The 25634-nt window shown below is 37.7% G+C and overlaps 1 protein-coding gene across 1 annotated transcript in view; it reads right to left on the minus strand.

Annotated features, from left to right (window-relative positions):
* CNTN4 (contactin 4) overlaps nt 1-25634 on the minus strand; it is a 511526-nt gene that overhangs the window by 264035 nt on the left and 221857 nt on the right. The window lies entirely within an intron of this gene.

Raw genomic sequence — 25634 nt, forward strand, 5'->3', positions numbered from 1 at the left:
AGGATGCAAATTTGCATTTTCTGATAGTCAGTTGCTACTTCACAACCATTTCATTGTATGCAGTTATATTTCTTACTCTACGTGTATCTAGAATATGTCTCTCTGTGTCAACACACATACACACACTACATACAATGTGTAAGTAGACATTTATATACATATTTACAGTTGCTTTAATGTTCCTGGGTGTTTTAAAATATTTACTGGGCACTGCCCAAGGTTCTATTTGGAATAAAATTTCCCTTTCTCAAGAAGGTAAACTTTGGTTAAAGAGATAAGACATTTCAAACCTAAACAGTTCAGCTAGAGTCAGTAAATACAGTTACCAATAAAAATGAGTTAATATAAGAAATATGTCTAATAAAGTGAGACACTATTGTTAAAAAAATAGTTTTTTCTTTCATCTTTTCAAACATAAATCGTCTCAACAACAATTGTTTTAAGTGTTATTTCCTTTCTTTTCTTTTTTTGGTCTAAAACATTTCATGTAGTAACCTGTTTCTGGATTTGAGGATTATTCTAAACCAAGGATGTTCTGTAGGGCTATAAGCCATGCATCCATGCAGATCAAACTTCAGTCATATTTATTGACTATTTCCTCCATGCAGGCTATTTTGGCAAGTATTTCATGGTGATTACCTCAAGTGATCCTAACAATAAGAACATGAGTTAAGTACGATTAATGTTTCCATTTTACAGACTAGAAAAGAGAGGTACAGACACTTTTTAAAGGGTAGGTACAACATCAGGAAGTAAAGGAGCTAGGAAGTAAATCTGGATCACCTTCCTGGAGTTAACAGTGGGATGTTTCCAGGCTTGGTTTTAGGGATTGCTCACAATGTTAAATTAATTTATACACATGCATGTCTTAATTACCAGCTTCTTCTGTTATTAGGTAAATTTTATGCTCATATATTATTTTTTTTTATCAGTTAAGTATATAAAAATCTGGTTGCCAGCTCAGGAAACAGATGCTATGAGAAGAACGCTTCTGTCCTGTGAGGACTCAAGAGTTTAGTGGGCAGGCCTAACAGATGACATCTAACTGTGGGACCCCAAGGCTGCTGAACTTGTGTGCAGAGGGCCACCTGGAGGACACACATGTGCTTAGTGCAAAACAAAACATGACCACAATTTAAGCTACATTTCTTTACCATCTGACCCACTAGGGAAGCCCCAATTTAAGTTATTTCTCATGTAATAAAATTCTTTTTATTAGGTGAGGCTAGGACATGATTTTTTTTTTTCCTTTTCGTTAAAGGAATGGTTTGAGAAGCCTTCAAAATCAAACCACAGATTAAAAAAAAAACACTTCATTATGGCATTCATATTATAAACCATTATCCCTAAAAATGGCACTGAATCATCTAAATTGTTGCTTCTGCATACAGGTTCTTAAAATAAGTCATCTATGTTTTTTCACAGACGTCTTGTCCAATCTCCAGAGTTGAACGAAAACTTAAAAGCTGATGGGTAACAGAGATCAAATCTTATCCAGGCAAAATCCACCTTGATTCTAACTAGAGGAAGAACATTAAGAAATGGGAGGGAAAGAAAATAAAAAATATATGTGATGATTTTTTTAAACTGTTCTTGAGAAGTGAAAGTTGCTCAGTTGAGTCCAACTCTTTGCATGGACTCTATATAGTCCATGGAATTCTCTAGGCCAGAATACCGGAGTGGGTAGCCTTTTCCTTCTCCAGAGGATCTTCCCACCCCAGGGATTGAACCCAGATCTCCCTCACTGAGGGAGATTCTTTACCAACTGTGCCACAAGGGAAGCCCTTAAATTGTTCTTATTGAGCTTAAAAGGGACTTCCCTTGTAGCTAAAACTGGATTCCTGCTTCTTCGTTTATAGTTTATGAATCCATGAAGTTCCACAGGATTTGGACAGTTAGAAAAATCGCATTAATATGGTATTTGAGAAAATATTTAGATAAGATTCTTAGCAGTTAACTGAAATAGATTCCAGATGGTAAATACAATGAATGGAAAGATTGCATTTGGACTGATCTGAGTTTGAAAATCACCTCTGCCATGTAGTACGCAAGGTTTAATTTTCCCAGAAATAACATGAGAGTAAATGTGATTTATTTTAGAATAAGAATGATGGGAAAAGATTAAATGAGTATTAATCATATTTGAAAAGCACAAAGCCTTTCATGCTCCAAGTCTGGGGCTTACCATTTATTTGTTCTGTCCACTTCAGAATATTGTAATCCAGTGGCAAATCATACCTCGATTATTCCATTAAGAAAGGGTTTTGGAACAATCCTGGTAGACCAGTGGTTAAGAATCTGCCTGCCAATGTAGGGGACATGGGTTTGATTCTTGGTCCAGGAAGATTCCACATGCCATGGAGCAACAAAACCTAAACACCACAACTACTGAGCCTGTGCTCTAGAGTCCACACTCCACAACAAGAAGCCACCGCAATGAGAAGCTGATGAAACGCAATGAGCCCCTGCTCACCGCAACTAGAGAAAGCCAGGGCACAGCAATGAAGACCCAGCACAGCAAAAACTAAATACATAATTTTCTAAAACGGGTTTTGAATAACAAATGCACTCCAGTGAGAGTTGAAGAGGCTACTCAGAGTCCACCATACTTATGCACATGTTTAAGAAAATGCTGCCTATTCATTATTGCTCTGTTCAGTTATAACTATCCATTTAGATCCTAATTGCTAGCAGCATGACAATTTTCCAAATTAAAGAACTATGTCTGTGAATACTCAGTTTTTTGAAACTTGGACATGGCCAGGGCTTTCCCAGAAATATGCCCATATATTTTATCTGAGTGTCATTTTATCTATAAATACTTGGTAGAGCAACAAGCATTCCAAGTTAGTTAGAATACATTATAATGTTCTATGACCATGACTGCAGCACTAATAGCAATGATTGCATCTACTTGCAAAAATGTATTGAGGTCATAACATGTGCTAAGAACTTTTCACACAGATATCATTTAATTCCATTATAGATTTAATTCCTAATTTGAAGGTGCTATAACTGTAGTTCAGAGAAGTTCAGAACCTTCTTCACACACTGAGAAAGTGGCCAGAATACAAACTCATCTTCCTCTCTCCAAAGCCATTGCTACCAACTACCAGAATCAATCACTTCCAGCTTCCTCCCTGACTGAGTGAAGCCAGTGAGAACAAGCATTCAAACTATTTACCTGATATCCTAGGGACAAAAAAAAGTTCAATGGAATGAATGAATTTTTGCTCCTCAGGGAGTATGTACGAAAATCCACATTTCAATGCACAACGCAATGAGTTGGTACATTTGATTTCCAATTTCTATTCCTTTGCTTTGCTTATGGATGAGCACTTGATGAGGGGATTTTAAACATCAGGTGTAAAGGATGAAGTGGAACAGGAGAAAACAATCAGAAACCACTGTATTAAAAAGTAGGATTGCTACATGTTAAAGGAGGTAGCTGAACAATGACACTTGGGTAATAGACCTTTTAGCTAAGCGCCGCTAGTTACTGAAGATATGGTTGAATAAATGATGTATACATATGACAAAGAATTAATATCCATGTACCATGGTTTCTGAAAATAAGAATTTTTTCCAGCTTTGAATATGGTTCTTTGACAAGTGACTTATAGACCTTTAAAAAAAATGAAGTGGCCATACATTTAGATGTTGATTTCATTCATCACCATTTTATATAAATTTTTTTCCCAGAAATCACAGGCTAAAAAACACATAATTTCATGGCATCTGTGTTTTCCTATCATATTTTTTTTCTGTGAAAACAACTGTCTTTTATTCTCCTGTAGAATATAATATTAGCACTTTATTTTTACATGAGGTTTTAAAAAAATATGCTATTATAGTACTTGAAATGTGTAGCTCATTGATAGCATAGAGGAAGTGCTTTAACAGCTAAATTCCTTGAGGAGTAAACGTGTACAAAGGTCTCGTAGCTGCAACATGAGATAAATAATAAAAGCCGTAATATTTGAAAACATTTAGAATTCAGGCTGCAAAGTAAATCAGAGAGTGAGGGGGCAATATCTCCAGATACTTACTGTCTGGAAAGTTATTAAACATTTAGAGCAGCAGATGAAGTAGTATGTATAAAACAAAAAACACTGGACAGGTCTAAAGAAAACAAAATCAAGGATCTAAGATATTTTTTGAGAAATAGTAACAACAAATAAGGAAAAGTAACTTTTTAAAGACATCATTAAGGGACTGCCTATCACCCACATGAACAGGAAGACTTAAAGCCATCCACAGGGTAGGACCACCCACAGAAGAGCGTAAGTTTAGTTTTAAAATGACCAGGAAAGGTTAATGAGATAGTAACATACATCATGGTTTGTCAAGAATGCACAGAGTGGCAGAAGAAAAGTAAAGTGGGAAAATGGTACAGTGAACCATGTAAGTAATGTACATACTTTTAATGCATATATCATTTACAAGCTAAAAAAAAACCACACCAGTTCACTTTTTTTCCTGACTTGGGTAGACCTGGATTCTATTAAATCTTACAAAGTGGCCTCAGAACAAGAAATTGTCAGTACCAGTTGTTTTTGTACTATTATTATTAATAATACTTATATTATTATTATAATTATTGCTTCCCCCAATTTTGAAAGAAGCAATCAATAAAAAGAATCAATGTCAACTTGGGAAAATGGTCAAGGGATACATTTGTTATGAATATAATTTCCATAATGATGACTGTGCCTTTTAAAATGAAATATTTTGGGGGTATAACTTTAAAAACCAGTTGTCATGTAGCAAGCATATTTGAAATTGTGTCTTGACTCTGTCATTTGCTCCTTGAATGTTTTACATCTGTGGATACACATCTGCATGGCTTCCTGGATTATTGGGACTAAGACTGATACTAAGTCAAACTTTACAGAAACCTTATGAATTGCAAAGTCCCATTTTTGACATTCTTTCCACACAAAAAGAAGGAAGAAACCATTAGTGAGACTGGCATGGTTGGCCTGGTTTACCTGTGAGAGTGTATTTAGCAAGAGGAAGAATTACTGAATGGTTTAACACACTGGCTCTGGAGTTAGGAGGACCTGAGGGTAGACTTGGCTCTCTCAACTCTTTAGCTCTGTGATGTGGGTGAGTTAACTTAATCTCCTTGAACTTCGTTTCTTCATTTTGAATATCAGGACAATAATTCCTATCTCATAGGACTCTTTAGAGACTAAGATTATGAATGTAATGCACTTAACACAATAATTGGCCCACAGTCAGTGGTCTATAGAAGTTAGCACTAGCACTCTCATTTCTCAGCATCACAGGAAAGTCTACAGAGAGGAACACACGGGTAACTGAGTGATTCAACCTTTCACCAGATAAAGTAACAGTAGAGTAGGTAGCTCAATCACACTGTGTAAAATAAGCTAAGACTTAAAATACCTCTTCTTTAGCTGGCCTGTTTTCAACTCTAGACTGGTGCTGAAGTGAGCCAGATACCTTATCTTTTCAAATACATGGATTATATTCTTCATGTGACTTACAATGAAGATATACTCACATACACTGAATTCAGATAATTTTCCTTAAAGAACTTCCTGTGATGATACGTTCCGAGACAGCTAGTGTTATCTTTTCATGTTAAGTTAAATGGAAATGTTAAGTTAAATGGAAATATCATTTTCATAAAACACTAAAAACTAATGTCTGTGTACCTTTTTAAAGGGTACAAAATATTGTTATTTTAAAACAGAAATAAAAGATGACACATTATGCTATTTGCTGGCCATATAAATTTACTCATTGAGCTTAAAATTTTAGGAGTTTACACTGCACACCAGTTGAAAATAGGATGGATGAAAATGGAACTTGAATAGAGATCAATAGATAGACAGACAGATATGCTTGTCAGTATCTCGTTTCTCCTGATGTCATTGATTTTTTTATTTGTTCAGCCAACCTTCAGCAAATATTTTTTGAGTTCCTCTTTTGCTCCAAGTATTGGTGTCAGCCATTTTATCTCTCCAACAAGTAAGTAAAACAGTCAAAAATATGTATAGTATATGCTGAAGATTTGATATTAATAAGCTAATTTGTTGGCAGCTTAAAGTAAGGGACCAAAATCTGAATCTGGGTAGTGGTTTGACATTGAGAAGAAAAGCAAATATCTTTCTGAGAGACCTTTGTATAGATAACAAAGAACCTTATTAATATTCCTAAGTTAATGTATACTCATTTTACAAATGACTCAGCCATAGACATAGCTCATGATGGTTCTTTCATAGCCCAAGGCTACTGCTATGGACATCACTATGAAAATCCTTAGAGCACTTGTTTCAAAGTTAAAAATGAGAACTAGAGGGTGCTCTCTCAGGGGATGATTCCAACCCTCAAAATGTTCTCCCTCCAAATGTCTGAATTTTATTCTCACTCTCATTAGCCATATAAGATGAAAGTCTATAATTTAGGGATTACTTTGGGATTATAGAAATGCCATTTTAGAACCAGAAATGACTGCAAATGTATTACCTTGCTATTAGTCACTTACAGTGAAGAATGAATTAATTCATCAAGATTGCTTCCTCTTAAATAAATAAGAGCAGTATGGATTCTTTGAATATGAGTTTTGATTGACCATAAGAGAAACAAAGAAAACATAATCTAAGAAATATTGGGGAAGGCAAAGTAGGGCTGAGAAACCTCAAGGAAGGATTAAAGACTCAAAAATACTCTTAAATTTTATTTTCTTCATAGGTGCTTTTTACTGAAAAGAAATAGTTACATATCAACACAACTGTCTATAAGCAATACTAGTTTCTCACTCAATATTACCTATTTTATTTTTTGTAGAAGAGCTGAAAAGGAAAATGGGGACAAATACAGGATGGGAAAGATGTGTGCAGTTTGGCAAAGACAAATTCGTCTGGGATCAGCAATTCTGCATTTAGCAGGAGGTTACTCTCCTCTTTCTCTTCTTGCAACACATCACTACAGCACTTTTTCCTTCCAGTAACTAAACCTAGGCAAGACCTTAAAATAGCATAATCAATGTTATGTGTTAAGGAGGCTTCTGTGGGGGCTGATCTGAAAATTGATACAACTTGTAAATATTAACTCTTTAGGAAGAAATGTAAGTCCAGTTTCAACTAGCTTATGTAAAGAGCACAATTTCTCATTTGCTGTTTATTCATTCATTAAAACCTAACAACATCTCTATGAGGGAAATATTATTAGTAATCCACTTTATACAAATAAATAAAATCTACATGCAAGATTACAGTTCTAGTATAAAGAAGAGTATGGATTAGAACCCAGGTTTTCTTTGACCCACAAGTTCTCTATTCCATATTGAATTGAATACTAGGAATGAAGCCAACACTTGCTGACAGTCCAACTATTTGAGACTTTTAACTTTTTCACCCTTCTGCTATTATTTTCTTGACTTTACAAGAAAATAAAGGTTGTTTTGCTGCCCCTTTTTCTGTAAGTGTGTGACTATCCTAATAGCTATTTTTATTTCTTCCTCTGGAGTTTTTCTTTCCTCATTTCTTTGACACACTCTATTTTATCTAGATTTCCATGCTAGTTAAGAAGCCTAAGAACAACCCAATTTAAGCTATTTGAGTTTCCCTGTGTGTTCCATAGAATATGCACCTACCCACCTCATGAGGTTGCTGTGATGAGTACAACCTGGCATCGTAAGTACTGTTATTCCCCTTCAGAGACAGGTGCCTAAAAAACAAGCTATTATTATCAGCATTTTTCTCTACAGGAGCTCATCTCTTTTTCACGTATCATCCTGACTCAGGAGTGTTAATGGTTAGGCAGCTGCATTCTCTATCTTTGGTTTCATACTTACACAACACAAAGAGAAACAAAAATTTCCAGAACAGCATCTGGCCTAGTAAATTTCAGAACAAAATACGGACTCTTTATTGAACTCTATAATGACCTTTAGGGATCTGGTCCCTATCCAGACCCCCAGTTTCAGCCTCTGCTATGTTCCCCTTTACTTATTTATATGGTAATAACCATGTTTTGCTTTCTGTTCTTCAAACACCTTAAGGCTAATCCTGTTTCAGGGCCTTTGAACTTGCTGCTATTGTCTTGGATGCTCTCTACCCATCTTTTGGCTTATCATGCTCATTCTCCAGGACTCAACTCAAATGTCACCTCCTCAGAGGAGCCTTCCCTGACTGTTTTATGTGACACAGCTCTCCAACCCTGTCCCACTCTCCATCACATCACCTCTTCACTCTGTCTTTCATAGTAATCATCACCAACATCTGCAATTACTTTGTTCATTAACATGCTATTTGGTTTACAGTCCCGCCTACCCCCTCTCCCCCGCCCCCCACACACAAAAAATTAAGGCTCAATCATGTCAGGGCTCTTTACAGTCTTTGTCAGGCTACGTGCTATATGCACAGTGCCTGAAGTATGTCTGACACGCATGGGGTATTTAGTATCTGTCGAGCACCATTCTCTGTCATGCTTCACACACTGAGGTGGTATGCAGGAGATGTGCTGGAGCTGGGTGAATCTTCCTGTATTTGTCCACATGACACTCTGTCTCAACATCCTGGCTTCTGTGCTTAATGACCAGGGATGTTCTAAAGATAACTTTGAGAAAAGGTCTTTAATCAATGGCACCAAGCCGCCTACGCTGCCCTAAAATTAAAGCCTAGGGACACCCTAAGATAGGAATACAATCAGCATATGAAACAAATGCACTGCTTGACCAAAAAAAACACCCTCTCACCCACTGACACCTGCCCTAGGGAATACTTGAGATGAGGAAAACATGAAAGGACATTATACAAATCGCATGGGCCTGTTGGTCTTTGTAATCAGGGCTGTTATTAGCTGGTTGGGGATATATCCTACAATTATCTGTTCATCTACTGTGACAGTGCTTTCACTTGACAGACTTATCATCATTACCGTTTCTTTTCTTTTCTTTTTTTTTTTTTTTTTATAGTTTTGGCATAAAGAAACATGAATCTCCATTTTGAACTTCTACTTTAGGGGCTTTTATTCTCCCCTCTGAAAATTAAAATTAGCAAGTTGTAATTCACTGTCCCAGTCTTCCTAATAAACGAGCAACCCCAGAGGGCAAGTCAGATATGCCCAAGTAACAGAATAAATATTCTCAGAAGAAATGCTGAAAAGGCACTGTATCAAGAGGCCATCATAAAGTCACTAATCTACAGGAGAAACCTTGGGGTGAACTAGATGAAGATATACAGGCCACTGGTCATGATAAAAATCCAGAGACCACAATTCTACCAGCCACACTATCGATCATGAAGAACCTCACTTTAAAGTGAAGAGAAATGGCTTCATCTCTGACTTCTTCATTCCATTTATTTTCTTTTATTAAGTTTTCAGAGGTACAAGCCTGATCAATGAGATGGCTACTGAATTTGCCTAACACTTTATGGCAGTGGATAACAATCTCTGAAGGAAGAGAGGCAGTGTCTCACTGCTTGATCATGAATAAACCTAGGAAGATGCTCACACAGTTAAACTGTCTCCTGCATGCATGCTCACTTGCTCAGTCGTGTCCGACTCTAGTGACCCCATGGACTTAGCCTGGCAGGCTCCTCTGTCCATGGGTTTCCTAGGCAAGAATATTGGAATGGGTTGCCATTTCCTTTTTCAGGAGATCTTCCCGATCCAGGGATTGAACCTGCATCTCCAGTGCCCCCCCTGCATTAGCAGGCGGATTCTTTATCACTGAGCCATCTGGGAAGTCCAAATTGTATCTTAATTCTATTCAAAAAATAGACATTTTCCCCAAGCAGCCTGGGAGGAACTTCCTCTATTAAAAAAGGGAGAGGTAAACTTTATCAGTACTTCCTGACACCCGTGCTCGGCAGAGAGTTTTGCTTTCAAAACAAATAGAAGACTCCTCACTCAGTTTTGGACTTTTGAACTAATTAAATAGGGATTGGTGACTCATAACGAAAATGCCAGTCATGCTTAAATTCACTGCTCCTAAGAAATTGGACATGCTTTGATATACAACTATTTGGGGAAAAATCAAAGTTTTTGTAAGTAACAGCTTTGTTTAATCGCTGGTTCTTACAGGGCAATTTCTTTTCTATTTTCCTTCCCCTTCTCTGAGTATAAAACATTCCTTGGGATACTGGATGCTGAATTAGCTGTATACTGCTTAAAAATGTTTAAGGGCATAAAAAATGCTGTATATAGATGAAATTCCCAGATGAAGAACAGCTGTTATTTATGTTGAATTTAAGTTGCTTCGGCAACTCCAACCATATATTTTTATCTCATTTAATTACAGTTTTGAAAATAAAGCCATCATCAAATACACATGCAAGCCATGTGTTTATTCATCATCTATTTAGACTATGCTATGGGGCTGTTTCACCATTCTCTTCACAGAGAGTAATTAGAGATAAAGCTTCACTGTGATAAACCTGCCAGTTTTGGGAAATGTCATCACTGAAGCTCCTTGCTTTTAAATACACCCTGGGAATTGATAACAGATTCATTCAGCATCTACACTAGGCCTCTGATGAGTGTCTATACATGCCAGCCATGGTTTTGGGCACTGGGGTTACATCATTGAAAAACAAAACAAATCTGTCTCCTCAAAGAAGGTAAAGTGTGGGACTTTCCTGGTGGTCCAGTGGTTAAGTATGTGCCTTGCAATGCTGGAGACATGGGTTCAATCCCTGGCTGGGGAACTAAGATCCCGCACTCTGCAGGGCAACTAAGCCTGTGCACCGTAATGGATAAAGTAGGTGAAAGGACCATAAACAAAATAAGAATAAATCATGCATAGCATCCTTGAAGGTGAAATATGCTGTAAAAATAAGTTAGGGAAACAGGATCAGGAAGTGGCAATGAAAACCATAAAAGAGGAAGATATTAGAAAAGTAGGATCTTGTTACTTCCCATCCTGCTTCCAAATGCAGAGAAATAAATTACTGCCCCTCTGCCGACTCAGCTTTTGGCCCCCACTGAGGCTACAGAGAACAGCTCAAAGAAGTGCCAAGCTGTCCTGATTTAGTTTTGTACTTTCTTATTTCTAACTGAAGTTGAAGTTGCCCTAGTTCAGGTAACACCTGAGGAAACTAGTAAACAAGTATTTTCATCTTCCACCTAAAAGTTTCAAAGAGTGCTTGGCAAAAACAAAAACAAACTTCTAGATAACTGAAGAAGTGGGAGAAACACCTGAGCAGGCATACTAAATATACACTGATTCCCTAAAGGAAGACAATTATCCAACGAGTATTGTGATAATTTATGCTCTGCTTTAGATGTAGTTACTCTTTTCTGCCTCAGAAATCCTACAAAGTCAGAGAATTTCAGAGGTGGGAAGATCTTCATGTTTGTCTTAGTCTGTTTGAGCTGCTATAACAAATATGCCACAGATGAGGCACCTGAAACAACAGACAGTTATTTCTCACAGTTCTTAAGACTGAGACGTGTAGGCAGATCTGGGGTCTAGTGAGAAACTGCTTCCAGGTTTGAAGATGCCCACCCACTCACCATGTCTTCACATGGTAGAAGGCAGAGAGAGAGAGAAAGCTCTCCACGTCTCTTCTTATAAGGGCACTGATCCATTTATGAGAACACCACCCTCATGACCTAATTACCTCCCAAAGGCTTCACCTCCTTATAATATCACTTGGTGGGTTAAAATTTCAACATATGGATTTGGGGAGGGGACATGAACACTTCTTTCTTCAATCTGAACTCCCTCCTTGCCCTCCTTTCTTTTCTTTTCCTCGTCTTGTCTGGTGGGTGTTGTGGAGAATACTATGGTGAATCAAAGTGATTCCTGACCTCAAGAAGTCTACAATTTAGATTATTTAGGCATATAAAGAACACTATTACAAGGTACAAAGGGAAAAGTCAATGATGTAGAGTGATAGAAATAAAGCATTATGGGAGTTGGTAAGAAGTACTTTACTGGGGTGATTCATCCAGTCACCAATGCATTTGTGAGGGTGATGGACCCAGGTGCATGTATCTTGGATCTGGGTTTTAATTTAGGTCAGTACCCACGACCTGCTTCCTTTCTGTCTCTATCTCAGCCCTACTGATTCTCCCCACTTTCTCTCTACAGGTCAAAGCTCCCAGACAGCACACAGCACTTCCTCATTCTACTGCAACGTGTGACTGGATTCTTATAAGAACTGTAATATTAAGTGTGTTCGGGGTGGTTACTCAAACCTGTCAGACCTAGACTCTGTCGACCACTGAAACTTCTAGTGCTCTGGTTTTCAAAGGAGACAAGCTCATTATGCAGCTCAAGCCTTATCTTCAGAGTCATAATCTGCCATCTTTCCATGTTAACAATGTCACTCCTGAGGTCATTTTCTAGTTGAATGTCTCTGGGTGTGTCTCTGCCTCACAACTTTAAGACGTGAGTTTTCAGAAGATTTCAGCATCATTTCCATTGTTATTTGCAAGAAATCCTACCACAGTCCCACAGCTTCAGTCTCATGCGGCACTTGGATTTCCACAGACGTCTTTAAAGACTGTAGATGAAGCTGTAGTTATAAGGATGCTGCGCAGCGTTCAGTCCTGTTCAGTTCAGCCCCTCAGTCATGTCCAACTCTTTGCAACCCCATGGACTGCAGCATGCCAGGCTTCCCTGTCCATCACCAACTCCTGGAGCTTGCTCAAATTAATGTTCATTGAGCTGGTGATGCCATCGAGGGCTGCACAGCATACCAAGTGATAAACCCATTTTTAAGTGTCCCAGAAGCGTGTGTGCGTGTGTGTAGTTGAGTGAGCTAGTGAGGGCATTATAGATTGCTGCTGAGGCAACCTGGGACTTCAGTCATGATGCAGTGCTCACATCCTTCTTGCTCAGTTGGAAGTGTGGTACTAATTCAGAGATGTCTCTGGATTGCAGTAATAATCACAGTAGTGGCAGCTAAGGTTTACTGAATGCTCACTATGTACCAGGCACTGTTTTAAGTACTTTTCAGGTAGGAACTCATATAATCCTTTCAACAACACCGATGAAAAAGGTACTATGGTAGTCCTTTTTATTTGTGAGGAAATTGAGGCACAGAAAGTGAAATCATTCGTTCAGGTTCACACTGGTAGTAAATAATAAGGCAAGAATTCTAACCTAGGTTTGCCTGGTTCCAGATAACCTGATGCTTTTCCTTATTTAGAATTTTTTTTTTTGCATGATATGTAAAGCTCATAAAAGTCCATGTACAGTGAACTGTGCAGAGCTTAAAGAATAATAAACTGAACACCTGTGAACCTAACACCAAGATTTGTAGATGGAGCACTGCCAGGAACTTTGAAATCCCCTGTGTATTCCTCTGTGATTATTCCTCCACTACTGATTTCATCATTCTGCCACTTTCTTATGGTTTTATCATATATATATATATATATGTGTGTGTATATATATGTATATATACATATACATATTCCTAAACAATCTATTGTTTAGCCTTGAATATAACATGCATTTTATAAAAAAAAAATGGAATTGTACTAATACTAGGTATTCCTCTGAAACTTAGTGTTTTTGTTTAACATTATTCCTCTGAGAGTCAATCTCAATGATGTAGCTACAGTTCCTTCATCTCATTTAATACTTCCTGTATGAATTTACCACAGTATATATATCCTTTCAACTGTCTACAGATAGTTCTTTTTTCTACTAATTTACTATTATAAACTAAATTGCTATGAACACATGTTTCCTGGGAATATTTTCTTCAAGAGCTTCTCTAATCTAGACAATATTTATCCAGGAGTATAGTAAAAAAAAAAAATTAGATTTACTAGTTCATAAGAGGTTTATATAATCTGTTTTCTAAAGTGTTTGGGGCAAGTTTTAATATCTTGTCAGCCTGAATGAGACTCCCTGCTGTTTCTCACTAACACCTACTATTTTAATTTTTGTCAATCTGTACCTAAATGACAATTCATTATTTCTAATTTGCACTTTCTTCAGTTACTAATAAAGCTGTTTTTCATGTTTACATGCCACCCACATTTCATCAATCTTAAAAATGCCAATTACTGTCATCTACTTAGTCATCCAGTGGATTTGTATCTTATTCTGACCGATTCATTGCAGTTCTTTACATATTGGGAACCTTGCGTTTGTCAGTTATATTTTTACAATTATCTTTCTGCTCTATGACTTCCTTCCTTGACTCTCTTTCTAGTGCTTTTTGATGAATTGAAGTCTTCTGGAAGTATCACTCTTTTCTGTATGGTGAACATTTCTTAGTTTCTTACCTAAGAAACTGTTGTTGTTGTTCAGTTGCTGAGTCATGTCCAAATCTGTGAGACCCCATGAGCTGCAGCACACGTCTTTCCTGTCCTTCACTATCTTCCTGAGTGCTCAAATTCATGTACATTGACTCAGTGATGCCATCTAACCATCTCATCCTCTGTCACCCCCTTCACCTCTTGCCCTCAATCTTTCCCAGCATCAGGGTCTTTACCAATGAGTTGGCTCTTTGCATCAGGTGGCCAAAATACTGAAGCTTCAGCATCAGTCCTTCCAATGAATATTTAAGGTTCATTTCCTTTAGGACTGGCTGGTTTGATCTCCTTGCAGTCCAAGGGACTCTCAAGAGTCTTCTCCAGCACCACAGTTGGAAAGCATCAATTCTTTGGTGCTCAGCCTTCTTTACGGTCCAACTCTCACATCCATGCATGATTACTGAAAACACCACAGCTTTGACTAGAGGAACCTTTGTTGGCAAAGTGATGTTTCTGCTTTTTAATACACTCGATTTGTCACAGCTGTCCTTCCAAGGAGTACACACTTTTTAATTGCGTGACTGCAGTCACCATCCACACTGATTTTAGAGTCCAGGAAAACGAAATTTTACATTTCCCTAATTTTCCCCATCTACTTGCCATAAGAAACTGTACTTTATCTGAAAGTCATAAAGACTATGACGTTAGTCTCTGTTGTTATGGTTTTTAAAATGATTAGAGTTTTGTTACTTTCATTTAAGTTCTTGCACTCAATCACAGCACATGTGCTCAGCACTATCAACACGCAGTTCTCAGCACTGACGGAGTTATGTTCTACACGACTGCTGCAAACACTGACTTAGTGAATACTGAACCACTGTTCTAAGGGGAGATACAGGGTTAGGTTTCTGAGAGTCTTTGGGCTCAACAGTTTCAACAACTGTTCAATACATAACTTTATTTAAGTGTGTTTATATTCAAACGCACCTTTTAAAATAAAGAATGTTAATTCATTAACACCAACAGCTCTATAACTCATGCTGGAATAAAATTTACCTAAGAAAGGCATACACACTGAGGAAACCAGATCTGAAAGAGACACATGCACCCCAATGTTCATCGCAGCACTGTTTATAATAGCCAGGACATGGAAGCAACCTAGATGCCCATCAGCAGATGAATGGATAAGGAAGCTGTGGTACATATACACCATGGAATATTACTCAGCCGTTAAAAAGAATTCATTTGAACCAGTCCTAATGAGATGGATGAAGCTGGAGCCCCTTATACAGAGTGAAGTAAGCCAGAAAGATAAAGAACATTACAGCATACTATCACATATATATGGAATTTAGAAAGATGGTAACGATAACCCTATATGCACAACAGAAAAAGAGACACAGAAATACAGAACAGACTTTTGAACTCTGTGGGAGAATGTGAGGGTGGGATATTTCAAAAGAACAGCATGTATACTATCTATGATGAAACAGATCACCAGCCCAGGTGGGATGCATGAGACAAGTGCTCCAGCCTGGTGCACTGGGAGGACTCGGGGGAATCGGGTGGAGAGGGAGGTGGGAGCAGGGATCGGGATGGGGAATGCGTGTAAATCCATGGCTGATTCATATCAATGTATGACAAAACCCACTGAAATGTTGTGAAGTGATTGGCCTCCAACTAATAAAAAAAAAAAAAAAGAAAGAAAGGCAATCCCAAAGAATGCTCAAACTACTGCACAATTGCACTCATCTCACATGCTAGCCAAGTAACGTTCAAAATTCTCCAAGTCAGGCTTCAGCAATAAGTGAACCGAGAACTTTCAGATGTTCAAGCTGGGTTTAGAAAAGGCAGAGGAACCAGAGATCAAATTGCCAATATCCACTGTATCATCGATAAAGCAAGAGAGTTCCAAAAAAAACATCTATTTCTGCTTTATTGACTATGCCAAAGCCTTCGACTGTGTGGATCACAATAAACTGTGGAAAATTCTGAAGGAGATGGGAATATCAGACCACCTGACCTGCCTCTTGAGAAACCTGTATGCAGGTCAGGAAGCAACAGTTAGAACTGGACATGGAACAACAGACTGGTTCCAAATAGGAAAAGGAGTACGTCAAGGCTGTATATTGTCACCCTGCTTATTTAAATTATATGCAGAGTATATCATGAGACACACTGGGCTGGAAGAAGCACAAGCAGGAATTAAGATTGCGGAGAGAAATATCAATAACCTCAGATATACAGATGACACCACCCTTATGGCAGAGAGTGAAGAGGAACTGAAAAGCCTCTTGATGAAAGTGAAAGAGCAGAGTGAAAAAGTTGGCTTAAAGCTCAACATTCAGAAAACTAAGATCATGGCATCTGGTCCCATCACCTCATGGGAAATAGATGGGGAGACAGTGAAAACAGTGTCAGACTTTATTTTGGGGGGCTCCAAAATCACTGCAGATGGTGACTGCAGCCATGAAATCAAAAGACGCTTACTCCTTGGAAAGAAAGTTATGACCAACCTAGATAGCATATTAAAAAGCAGAGACATTACTTTGCCAACAAAGGTCCGTCTGGTCAAGGCTATGGTTTTTCCAGTGGTCATGTATGGATGTGAGAGTTGGACTGTGAAGAAAGCTGAGCACCGAAAAATTGATGATTTTGAACTATGGTGTTGGAGAAGACTCTGGAGAGTCCCTTGGACTGCAAGGAGATCCAACCAGTCCATCCTGAAGGAGATAAGTCCTGGGTGTTCATTGGAAGGACTGGTGCTGAAGCTGAAACTCCAATACTTTGGCCACCTCATGCGAAGAGCTGTCTCATTGGAAAAGACCCTGATGCTGGGAGGGTTTGGGGGCAGGAGGAGAAGGGCATGACAGAGGATAAGATGGCTGGATGGCATCACTGACTCGATGGGCATGAGTTTGAGTAAACTCTGGGAGTTTGTGATGGACAGGGAGGCTTGGCGTGCTGCGATTCATGGGGTCGCAAAGAGTCGGACACGACTGAGCAACTGAACTGAAATGAACTGAACACAGGTATTTTCTCTGTAAGACGCAGCTCAGCCTTCTTGTGCATAGGAACACTAGACAGCACTAAAATACTATATTGTGGGCTATTTCAAACAGTAAAATTACCAACAAAGAGCACAAAAATGCAAAAAAGCACACCATTAAACAGAGTGCCAAAAGGACCCTGTTTATAATATGAGAGTTGAACCAAGAAGGCAAAAAATCACACTTCGTTAAACCTCAACAGGAAAAAGAATTTGTAGGATTACTCAAGTATTTTCTGCTCTGCACATGTCCATAAATGACAAGGAGAGCATTGAGAGTATTGATTTCGGGGTTACAGATAAACTTCACAAATCATCAATGTGGATACTGACATCTACTTCAGGGCTGGATAGCTGTAAGTGAAAGTGTTAGTGTTAGTCATTCAGTCCTGTCCAACTCTTTACAATTCCATGGACTGTTGCCCACCAGGCTCTTCTGTTCATGGGATTCTACAGGCAAGATTACTGGAGTGGGTAGTCATTCCCTTCTCCAGGGGATCTTCCTGACCCAGGGATCGAACCAGGTCTTGCACATTGAAGGCAGATTCTTTACCATCTGAATGACCAAGGATACTTCTTAGGCATTTGATGAATATAACAGTTAAATACTTAGTATCTTACACAGAGTTTAGATATGGGCAATACAAGAAATTCTATTCTCTTAGGCTGTGTTTCAGATAAAATAATAATAATAAAGATGACGTTGGTGATGATAATAATAATAAAAATGATAGCAAAAATTAAGCAATGATGACAAAGATAACATTAAAACTATGAGATATTACAATACCACCTGGGAAGCAATAGTAAAAGTAGCAGCAACTAAACCAATGATGATGCTTCCTCATACTTTTATAGCACTCTTAAAAAATTATTTTATTTTTGTTGAGCTTTCCTGAATTTGGGACCACCTTAATTATGAAAGGCATCTGAAATCATATATTCAGATGAATATAGTCCTTCACAAAGGACTTCCTGGGATGTGCAAATTTTTTTGGTCCAATTTTTTTAAAACTGTGTTACAATATATGTAACATAAAATTTCCCTTCTTAAATATTTTTAAGTATATAGCTCAGTGGTATTAAATACATTCACAATGTTGTACAACCACTATCACCATCTATCTACAGAGCTCTTTTCACCTTGTTACGCTCAAGTTTTATACCCATTAAACAATAACTGCCTACTTCCCCCTCCACCTAGACCGTGGCAACTAACATTCTACTTTTTGTCTCTATAAATCTGTATAGTATTTATTTTTAACAAGTAAATAAAAAACACTTCTATTCACAAAAACTCATTTGATCATTAAAGCATCATTCTGATGTGGTCAAAAGATGGCATTATTAACTATACTATACAGAAGACATTTGAAATTCTTGCTCAAAGTTAAGCCTCTAATAAGTACGATACAGTTGTTTCCATATCTTGGCTACTATGACCTATGCTGCAATGAATACAGGAGTATAGACATCTCTTTGAGATCCTGTGTTCATTTAAGTATCTTTCAACATCTTCAAGAATAAAGAAGATATGGAACATATACATAAATATATATTATACTAACATAAAATAGACAATGGAAAGACTGATGCTGAAGCTGAAGCTCCAAGACCTTGACCAACTGATGCGAAGAGCAGATTCGCTGAAAAGATCCTGATGCTGGGAAGGTCTGAAGGCAGCAGAGGGGGATGACAGAGGATGAGATGGTTAGATGCCATCACTGAGTCAATGGACATGAGTTTGAGCAAACTCCAGGAGATAGTGAAGGACAGGAAAGCCTGGCATGCTGCAGTCCATGGGGTTGCAAAGAATCAGACATGACTTAGCGAATGAACAACATGAGAAAAAAAGGGAACCCTGACATTTGTGACAAAATGGATGGACCTTGGAGCATCATGCTAAGTGAAATAAGACAGACAGCGAAAGACAAATACTGGTACAGCATCACTTATTTGTGGAATCTTAAAAAGCCAAATTCATAGAAACAGAGAGTAGAATGTAGCTGACTAGGGGCTGGGAGGTGGGAGAATTGGGGAGATGCTGGTCAATATTTGGATACATGCATCAAAATACTTCTGGAGAAATATTTACATTATGTGTCAAAAGCCTTAAAAGTGTTAACCAATTGATTCCATTTCTAAAAATTATCTTAAGGAAAAATTCAATATGTACCTAAAGACTTATGTTCAAGGATATTCTCCATAGCATTAAAACAATAGTAAGTTGTAAACAAACCATAAGTTCTACAATAGTGAGTTATATAAATAAACACTATTTCATTCACTGGATGGAATTCTATAAACTATGAAAAATAAAAAATATTCAGAGAAGTAAAACAAGTATACAAACTTCCAGTTATAAGATGACTTAGTTCTGAGGATCTAACATACAGCATGGTGTCCTGTACACGGCATACTGGACTACGGTGACTATAATTAACAGTTACTATATTATAATCTTGAAGGTTTTTGAGATCTTAAATGTTCTCACTACAGAAATAAATGTAATTATGTGATATGACTGATGTGATAGAAATATTAGCGAACCATATGGTAGCAATCATTTTGCAACATATAAGTGGATCATATCGACCTGTAGTACACTTTAAACTTACACGATGTTATGTATCAGTTACATCTCAGTAAAGCTGGAAAAAAAATCAGTAAATGATCTGAAACTAGAATCCAAAACACTTTGAGGGGAGACTCTCAGCAAGATCCCCGGGGACAATAATAACGTCTCACATGTTAGGTTCCAAAAACTTAACCCAGTGTTCTGATGGTGTAGACATGCCATGAAATACTGTACTTAACTATGGTGATGATAACAGCAGTGTTGCATTGGATTAAAGGATAGAACCTTGGTATTTTAAAATAGGGATCCACTTTTTTTTTTTTTTAATTAATTTATTTATTTTTTCAGTGGGTTTTGTCATACATTGACATGAATCAGCCATAGAGTTACACGTATTCCCCATCCCGATCCCCCCTCCCACCTCCCTCTCCACCCGATTCCTCTGGGTCTTCCCAGTGCACCAGGCCCAAGCACTTGTCTCATGCAAGGGATCCACTTTTTTGAATGCTCTGTTTTCCTCCCCTGAAGAAAGTCTTCATTATTTTATCAAAATTCATTAGAAGGAAGAAAAACTATCTGAAGAAAGTGACATATTGTGTCTAGAGTGATACGTTAGGCTATGAAGAGTCAATAATCCGGTTCAACTGTGTTATTAATATTGCTCCTCCTGATTAGTGTTAATTGGAATATTTTAATTGGTATAATGTTTTACTGCTTTCACAGCTTGAGTGAGCTGAAGTGAAGAGAACAATTTTTCAATAATGAAAACGAACAAAAACTACCCTGATCTTACTCAGTTCTACATGAACATATTTGACAAATAGCACACACTTGCTGTACTAGAAAACAGGATGAAAATCATGCTCATTTGCTTTATTCTTTTAACATATGTTAATAGAGGAGGGCATGGCAACCCACTCCAGCATTCTTGCCCGGAGAATCACATGCACAGAGGAGCCTGGCAGGCTACAATCTATAGGGTCGCAAAGAGTTGGACACGACTGAAGTGACTTAGCACACACACAGTATATTGCTTAATACAGTCCTTGGGACACATAAATGAAGAAATTAGACAAATATCCCTGTGCCTGTGGAATTTACATCTAACAAAGCCAGGTGAAGCTGGATGATAATAAACATAATACATTTTAAATTATAGAGTAGGTTAGAAAGTAGTGATGCAGTGGGAGAAAGAAAACAAAACAAAACAAAAAAACACAACAGGGTAACAGGGACTGGTCTCTGGGAGGATGGAGGAAGGCTGGACTTTTTAATGGGCTCAGGGTGACTCTGAGCAAGACCATGATAATATTGGAACAAAGAGTTTCAATTTTGATAATTAACGGTGAGGCATTTAATCAGGTGGTATTTAGGGGAAACCATTCCAGCTAAAAGAAAAGGCTCTCAAAGGAAGAATCCTGGGCATGTTTTAGGGACTTTAGGGAGCCAGCCTGGCTGGAGTGAAATGAGTGAGGGGAGGAGCAGTCAGGAGATGGAGTCGGGACTATCCAGAGGGTGGATGACCTTGTGGGGTCGTGTAGATGCCTGTAAGCTCCTTGGCTCCTATTCTGAGTGAAACTGGAAGCCATAGCATGTGTCTGAGAAGACTGACCTGGTTTGACTTATGGTTTTGTGGTTATTCAACTCAATTCTGTTCAACCAGGATGACTGCCTATTATACTCCTGGTGGAGTGCTAAAAAATGAAACATGTAAAGATAAATTAAGATAACATTGCTGCCCTTGAAGAGTCCCTCATCTTGTAGGGAAATGTGGACAATCACCTGATTCAAAACAGATGATGGCAAGAGCTTTAGCAGATGTGTAAACAAAGTGCTGTGGGATTACAAAGGAGAAAGCAAATTATTGTTCCTGCAGAAAAAAATATAATAACACAGTATATAACATTCAGTCTTGAGCTGGAAAAAACTAAAATTTCAAGAGGAGAAAAAATTAAGATTTCAAAAGGAGAAAAAAGAAGAAAGAGAATGCTGGGGTAAAGGACAGCTTGCACAAAGATCAAGAGGCATTAAAGCATTCAGTGTGGTCACTGATGGCAGTGAGGCATTGACACGAAAATAAGAGGCAAGATGTTAGAAAGGTAGGTAAAGGTCAGAGCGCAGACACTGTTATCACCCTGGAATTGTATTTTGTTTCCCACAGAGTAATCTGATAAAACAGAGACGCTTTAAAAATGGTTTGTGGTTAGTTGCAAAAGGTAAAAATGTATATTGATCTCTTAGAGATTTACTGTTCACAGTGCCGAAAAAAATCCAAAGTAAAGGGATTTTTTTTTTTAACTTTATTCAATCCATTATTTCCTGAATTTATTTGAGTCCTGTACACTTTGGAGGTGTCTTTATTAGCATCCTATATTATAGGAGTTCAGCATTTTGGGAAACATCCCCACAAACAATAAGGGATAGAGTAGGAATCTGAGTGTGTGGTGCGGTGGTTGTTATGGACAACTTGATAGTTATCAGGATTTTGAAAAGTTAACTCCAGGAATGGTCTGAACTCTTAAGGATGAATTCTTTGGGGGTATTGCAACAGAATAGGATGAAGCTAAAAATAAATGCAAAGGTATTTGCCATCCTTCATTTAATCTTTTCCAGAGAACTTTAAAGAACACAATCTTACATAAGAACTTAAGCAATTAACATTTCTTCTGATAAGTCTTAGAGAAAGAAGCTGAAACACAATGCAAACTGGTAATACTTATTCATCTTTATTCAGAACACTGGTACTAGCCTAAATTAGATTTCATTGAATTAATGTAGCAATGAGAAAACTTGGGGGTATATTTAGCTTGTGTATTAAGTATGGATTTTATTTTTAGATTCCAGCTTTTCATTTCCATTTTTTCCCTCAGAGAAGTAAGGGCACATTTAAAACCATGTTATGGAATTAAAAAAGGATACTGAAAAGTGAATGTAATCAAGCGTATTTTTAGATCAGGGAATGCCAAAAGATTCTGCTTGATTGGCTTTAAGAAAACTCAAGTTCATGTCAGCCATACTGATGAGTTTTTCAACTTCCCACACTTTGGTTTCTTGAAAACTTGCAGATATAATTCTAAAAGGGACATCTCAAAATAATTCCATTTTAGTGCTAATGACAAGGAAGAAGAAAGATAAGAGCTACCAAGGTCAGTTTGTTCAAGCTACGGTGTAGCTTGTTTAAGTCCCTATTTTTCTAAAACCAAAACCAAGTACATAATGAAATTGAAATGCACTTGGATTTAATTTAGAAGAAAAAACAAACACAAATTTAACTCCTACATATAAGTGTCGAGAAAGCACTAAACAACAATTCTATAGTGAGAACAAAACATCCTGTTCTTTCCTCCAGCTGTTTCTGTGATTAATGAAAGGGTAAGAAAAGTAATCTTCAGAATTCTGAGAAAGAGTTGTCTGAATTTTCTGCAGTAATGAACACATAAGAATTAGGTGCAATGAGAAGATTATTTTGTCCACAATCAAATTTTACATAAATCTGATTAGTTTTGCATTGATCACACATACTTATTTTGTATAAAAAACAAGTCTGAATCAAAAGGTATCTTTCCATTACTAGAAAATAAGTCTGTTATGAGTAAAATTATGTTTCAAATCTATTTAATATAATGTATTATAGAGGGTCCCATTCCTTGTGGGAGTGGCACCTAAGTTATGGTGAAAAAAGGTAAAGCGGTTCCACCAAATTCCAGTCGTACAAGTTCTTCTCCATTCTTGAGAACAGAAAAGCAAAGAACACATATGCACCCTTTGTACCAGAGCCTGGAGAGAGGGGAGGAGGATGGATGCCTGAGTCCTTCACCTACTCACTATCCCCTAAACCTTGGTCTATGCCCAAACCTATGCCAGCTCTTTATTTGGGTGTAAGGTTAAAGGGTCCACCTGCTAGTTCCAACTTTGATATTTAACCTGCTGAATCAGGATTATTTATCCATGATGATGATACTTTCAAAATATTAACCTTCTCAGGTTAGTCATTTAAATATCCAGTGGATTAGATTTAATAATTCTTCCTGAAACCAGCAGAACATCATCAAACTTGCAAAATGGAAATCTGGGTATCACATGGGACTCTACTTAACCTTGGGCAGAGAATGACAGCATTCCAAGTTTTCAAAGGACTCAAGAGATCATTTATCACCACTCCTAAAGGAAGCAAAAGCTGAGAGCTGTCATGTGATTTGCTTCAAGTGCCCTGTTTGTCACAGAGCTGGGATTAAAAGCCACGTTGACATTTTTCCTGCTTTTTCATTCCATGATGACATTGTACAATGCTAAAGTTTCTTGCATTATTATTAATGTTTGTTTCTGAGAGCAATGATTTTTCTGTGAGCAAAAGGGGCTTTATTATCAAATGAGTACGGGATTTGCTATTTCCCATATCTCCTACCTGAGGATATACAATGCACATCACAGCATCAAAGGCTCTCAGAAGTCCTGAAGAAAAGAATGCTGTAAACTGGCTCATAGCTGATCTCTCCTGAATCAGTGTCCTCCACAGCATACACTGAAAACAGCTAAGTGGAGCATCACGGTCATTTTTCACTAGTGTATAGGGTTCCAGACATTATTTGCAGAGCTTGAAATACTTGTTGATGACATAATCAACTTTGAGGATGAGAATCTGTAAAATACGGCACATGTTTTTCATTATTTGTCCTAAACTACTAAAAGAGGTGAATGGACAGGATAATATATCTGAAAGGATGGTGGATTTGCAACATGTTACATTTTCCAATGCTGTAAACTTTGTGTCATAAATTGACAACAACAACAAGATGTGTGGCACTGCATATTTTTATTTGGTATTCCCAACTAGAACAGAACCAGACATGGAGCAACGGACTGGCTCCAAATTGGGAAAGGAATACGTCAAGGCTGTATATTGTCACCTGGCTTACTTAACTTGTATGCAGAGTATATCATGCAAGATACCGGGCTGGATGAAGCTCAAGGTGGAATCAAGATTGCCAGGAGAAATATTAATAACCTCAGATATGCAGATGACACCACCCTTATGGCAGAAAGTAAAGAGGAAATAAAGAACCTCTTGATGAGGGTATCAGAAACCACAATCAAGGGAAGAACTGGTTACCGTTTTACCCTGTTATTTTTCCCATGCTGCATGGAATGAGCTAATGCCATACTGGTAGCCACAAACAAGGTTACAACAAAGGTCTGGAAATCTGACAGCTGAAACAAATAAATCATTCTTGGGGACTGTAAATTAGAAATAATACTTTTTAAAAGTCCCTTAAATAGCAGTGATCAAGAATCAAAAAGAAAAATCATTTAGGATCTCAATATCTGCAACTCTACTTGGTTAAACCACATCATGCCATTTTTCATGAAGGCAGTTACCAATAATTAAGGATCCTGAATCTCAAAGTAAAACCCCAAATCCCTTTCTCCATTATAGATGGAAATAAGCCAAATGGTTATGGGAACAAGCTAGAAAGACTTTGCCACAACACTAACAGTAGGACAAGGACAAAGCTGACTCTTTGACCTCATCTGACAAGATTTCGTAGGTTAGTAAGAGACCTTAATGGGCTGGCTGAAGAGATAAGATGATTAACCAGCCGTCCTAAAGCTATGAAGAAGTGTGATAGGAACTGAGAGTAAAATGCCTGACCTCTGTTCTCAGCAAGTAAACCTACTTTCATTTAGGATGAAACTAATAGTGAAGTTTTTTTTTTTTTTATTTGAATTCCAACATCCTGTTTACAGCATTTTATACAAGGTTAGCTTTCTTTACTTCATTGCCTGTAATGTGGAAATAATTCAGCAACTGAATTT

The sequence above is a fragment of the Dama dama genome, chromosome 24 (genome assembly GCF_033118175.1).
Source record: "Dama dama isolate Ldn47 chromosome 24, ASM3311817v1, whole genome shotgun sequence".
NCBI lineage: Eukaryota > Metazoa > Chordata > Mammalia > Artiodactyla > Cervidae > Dama > Dama dama.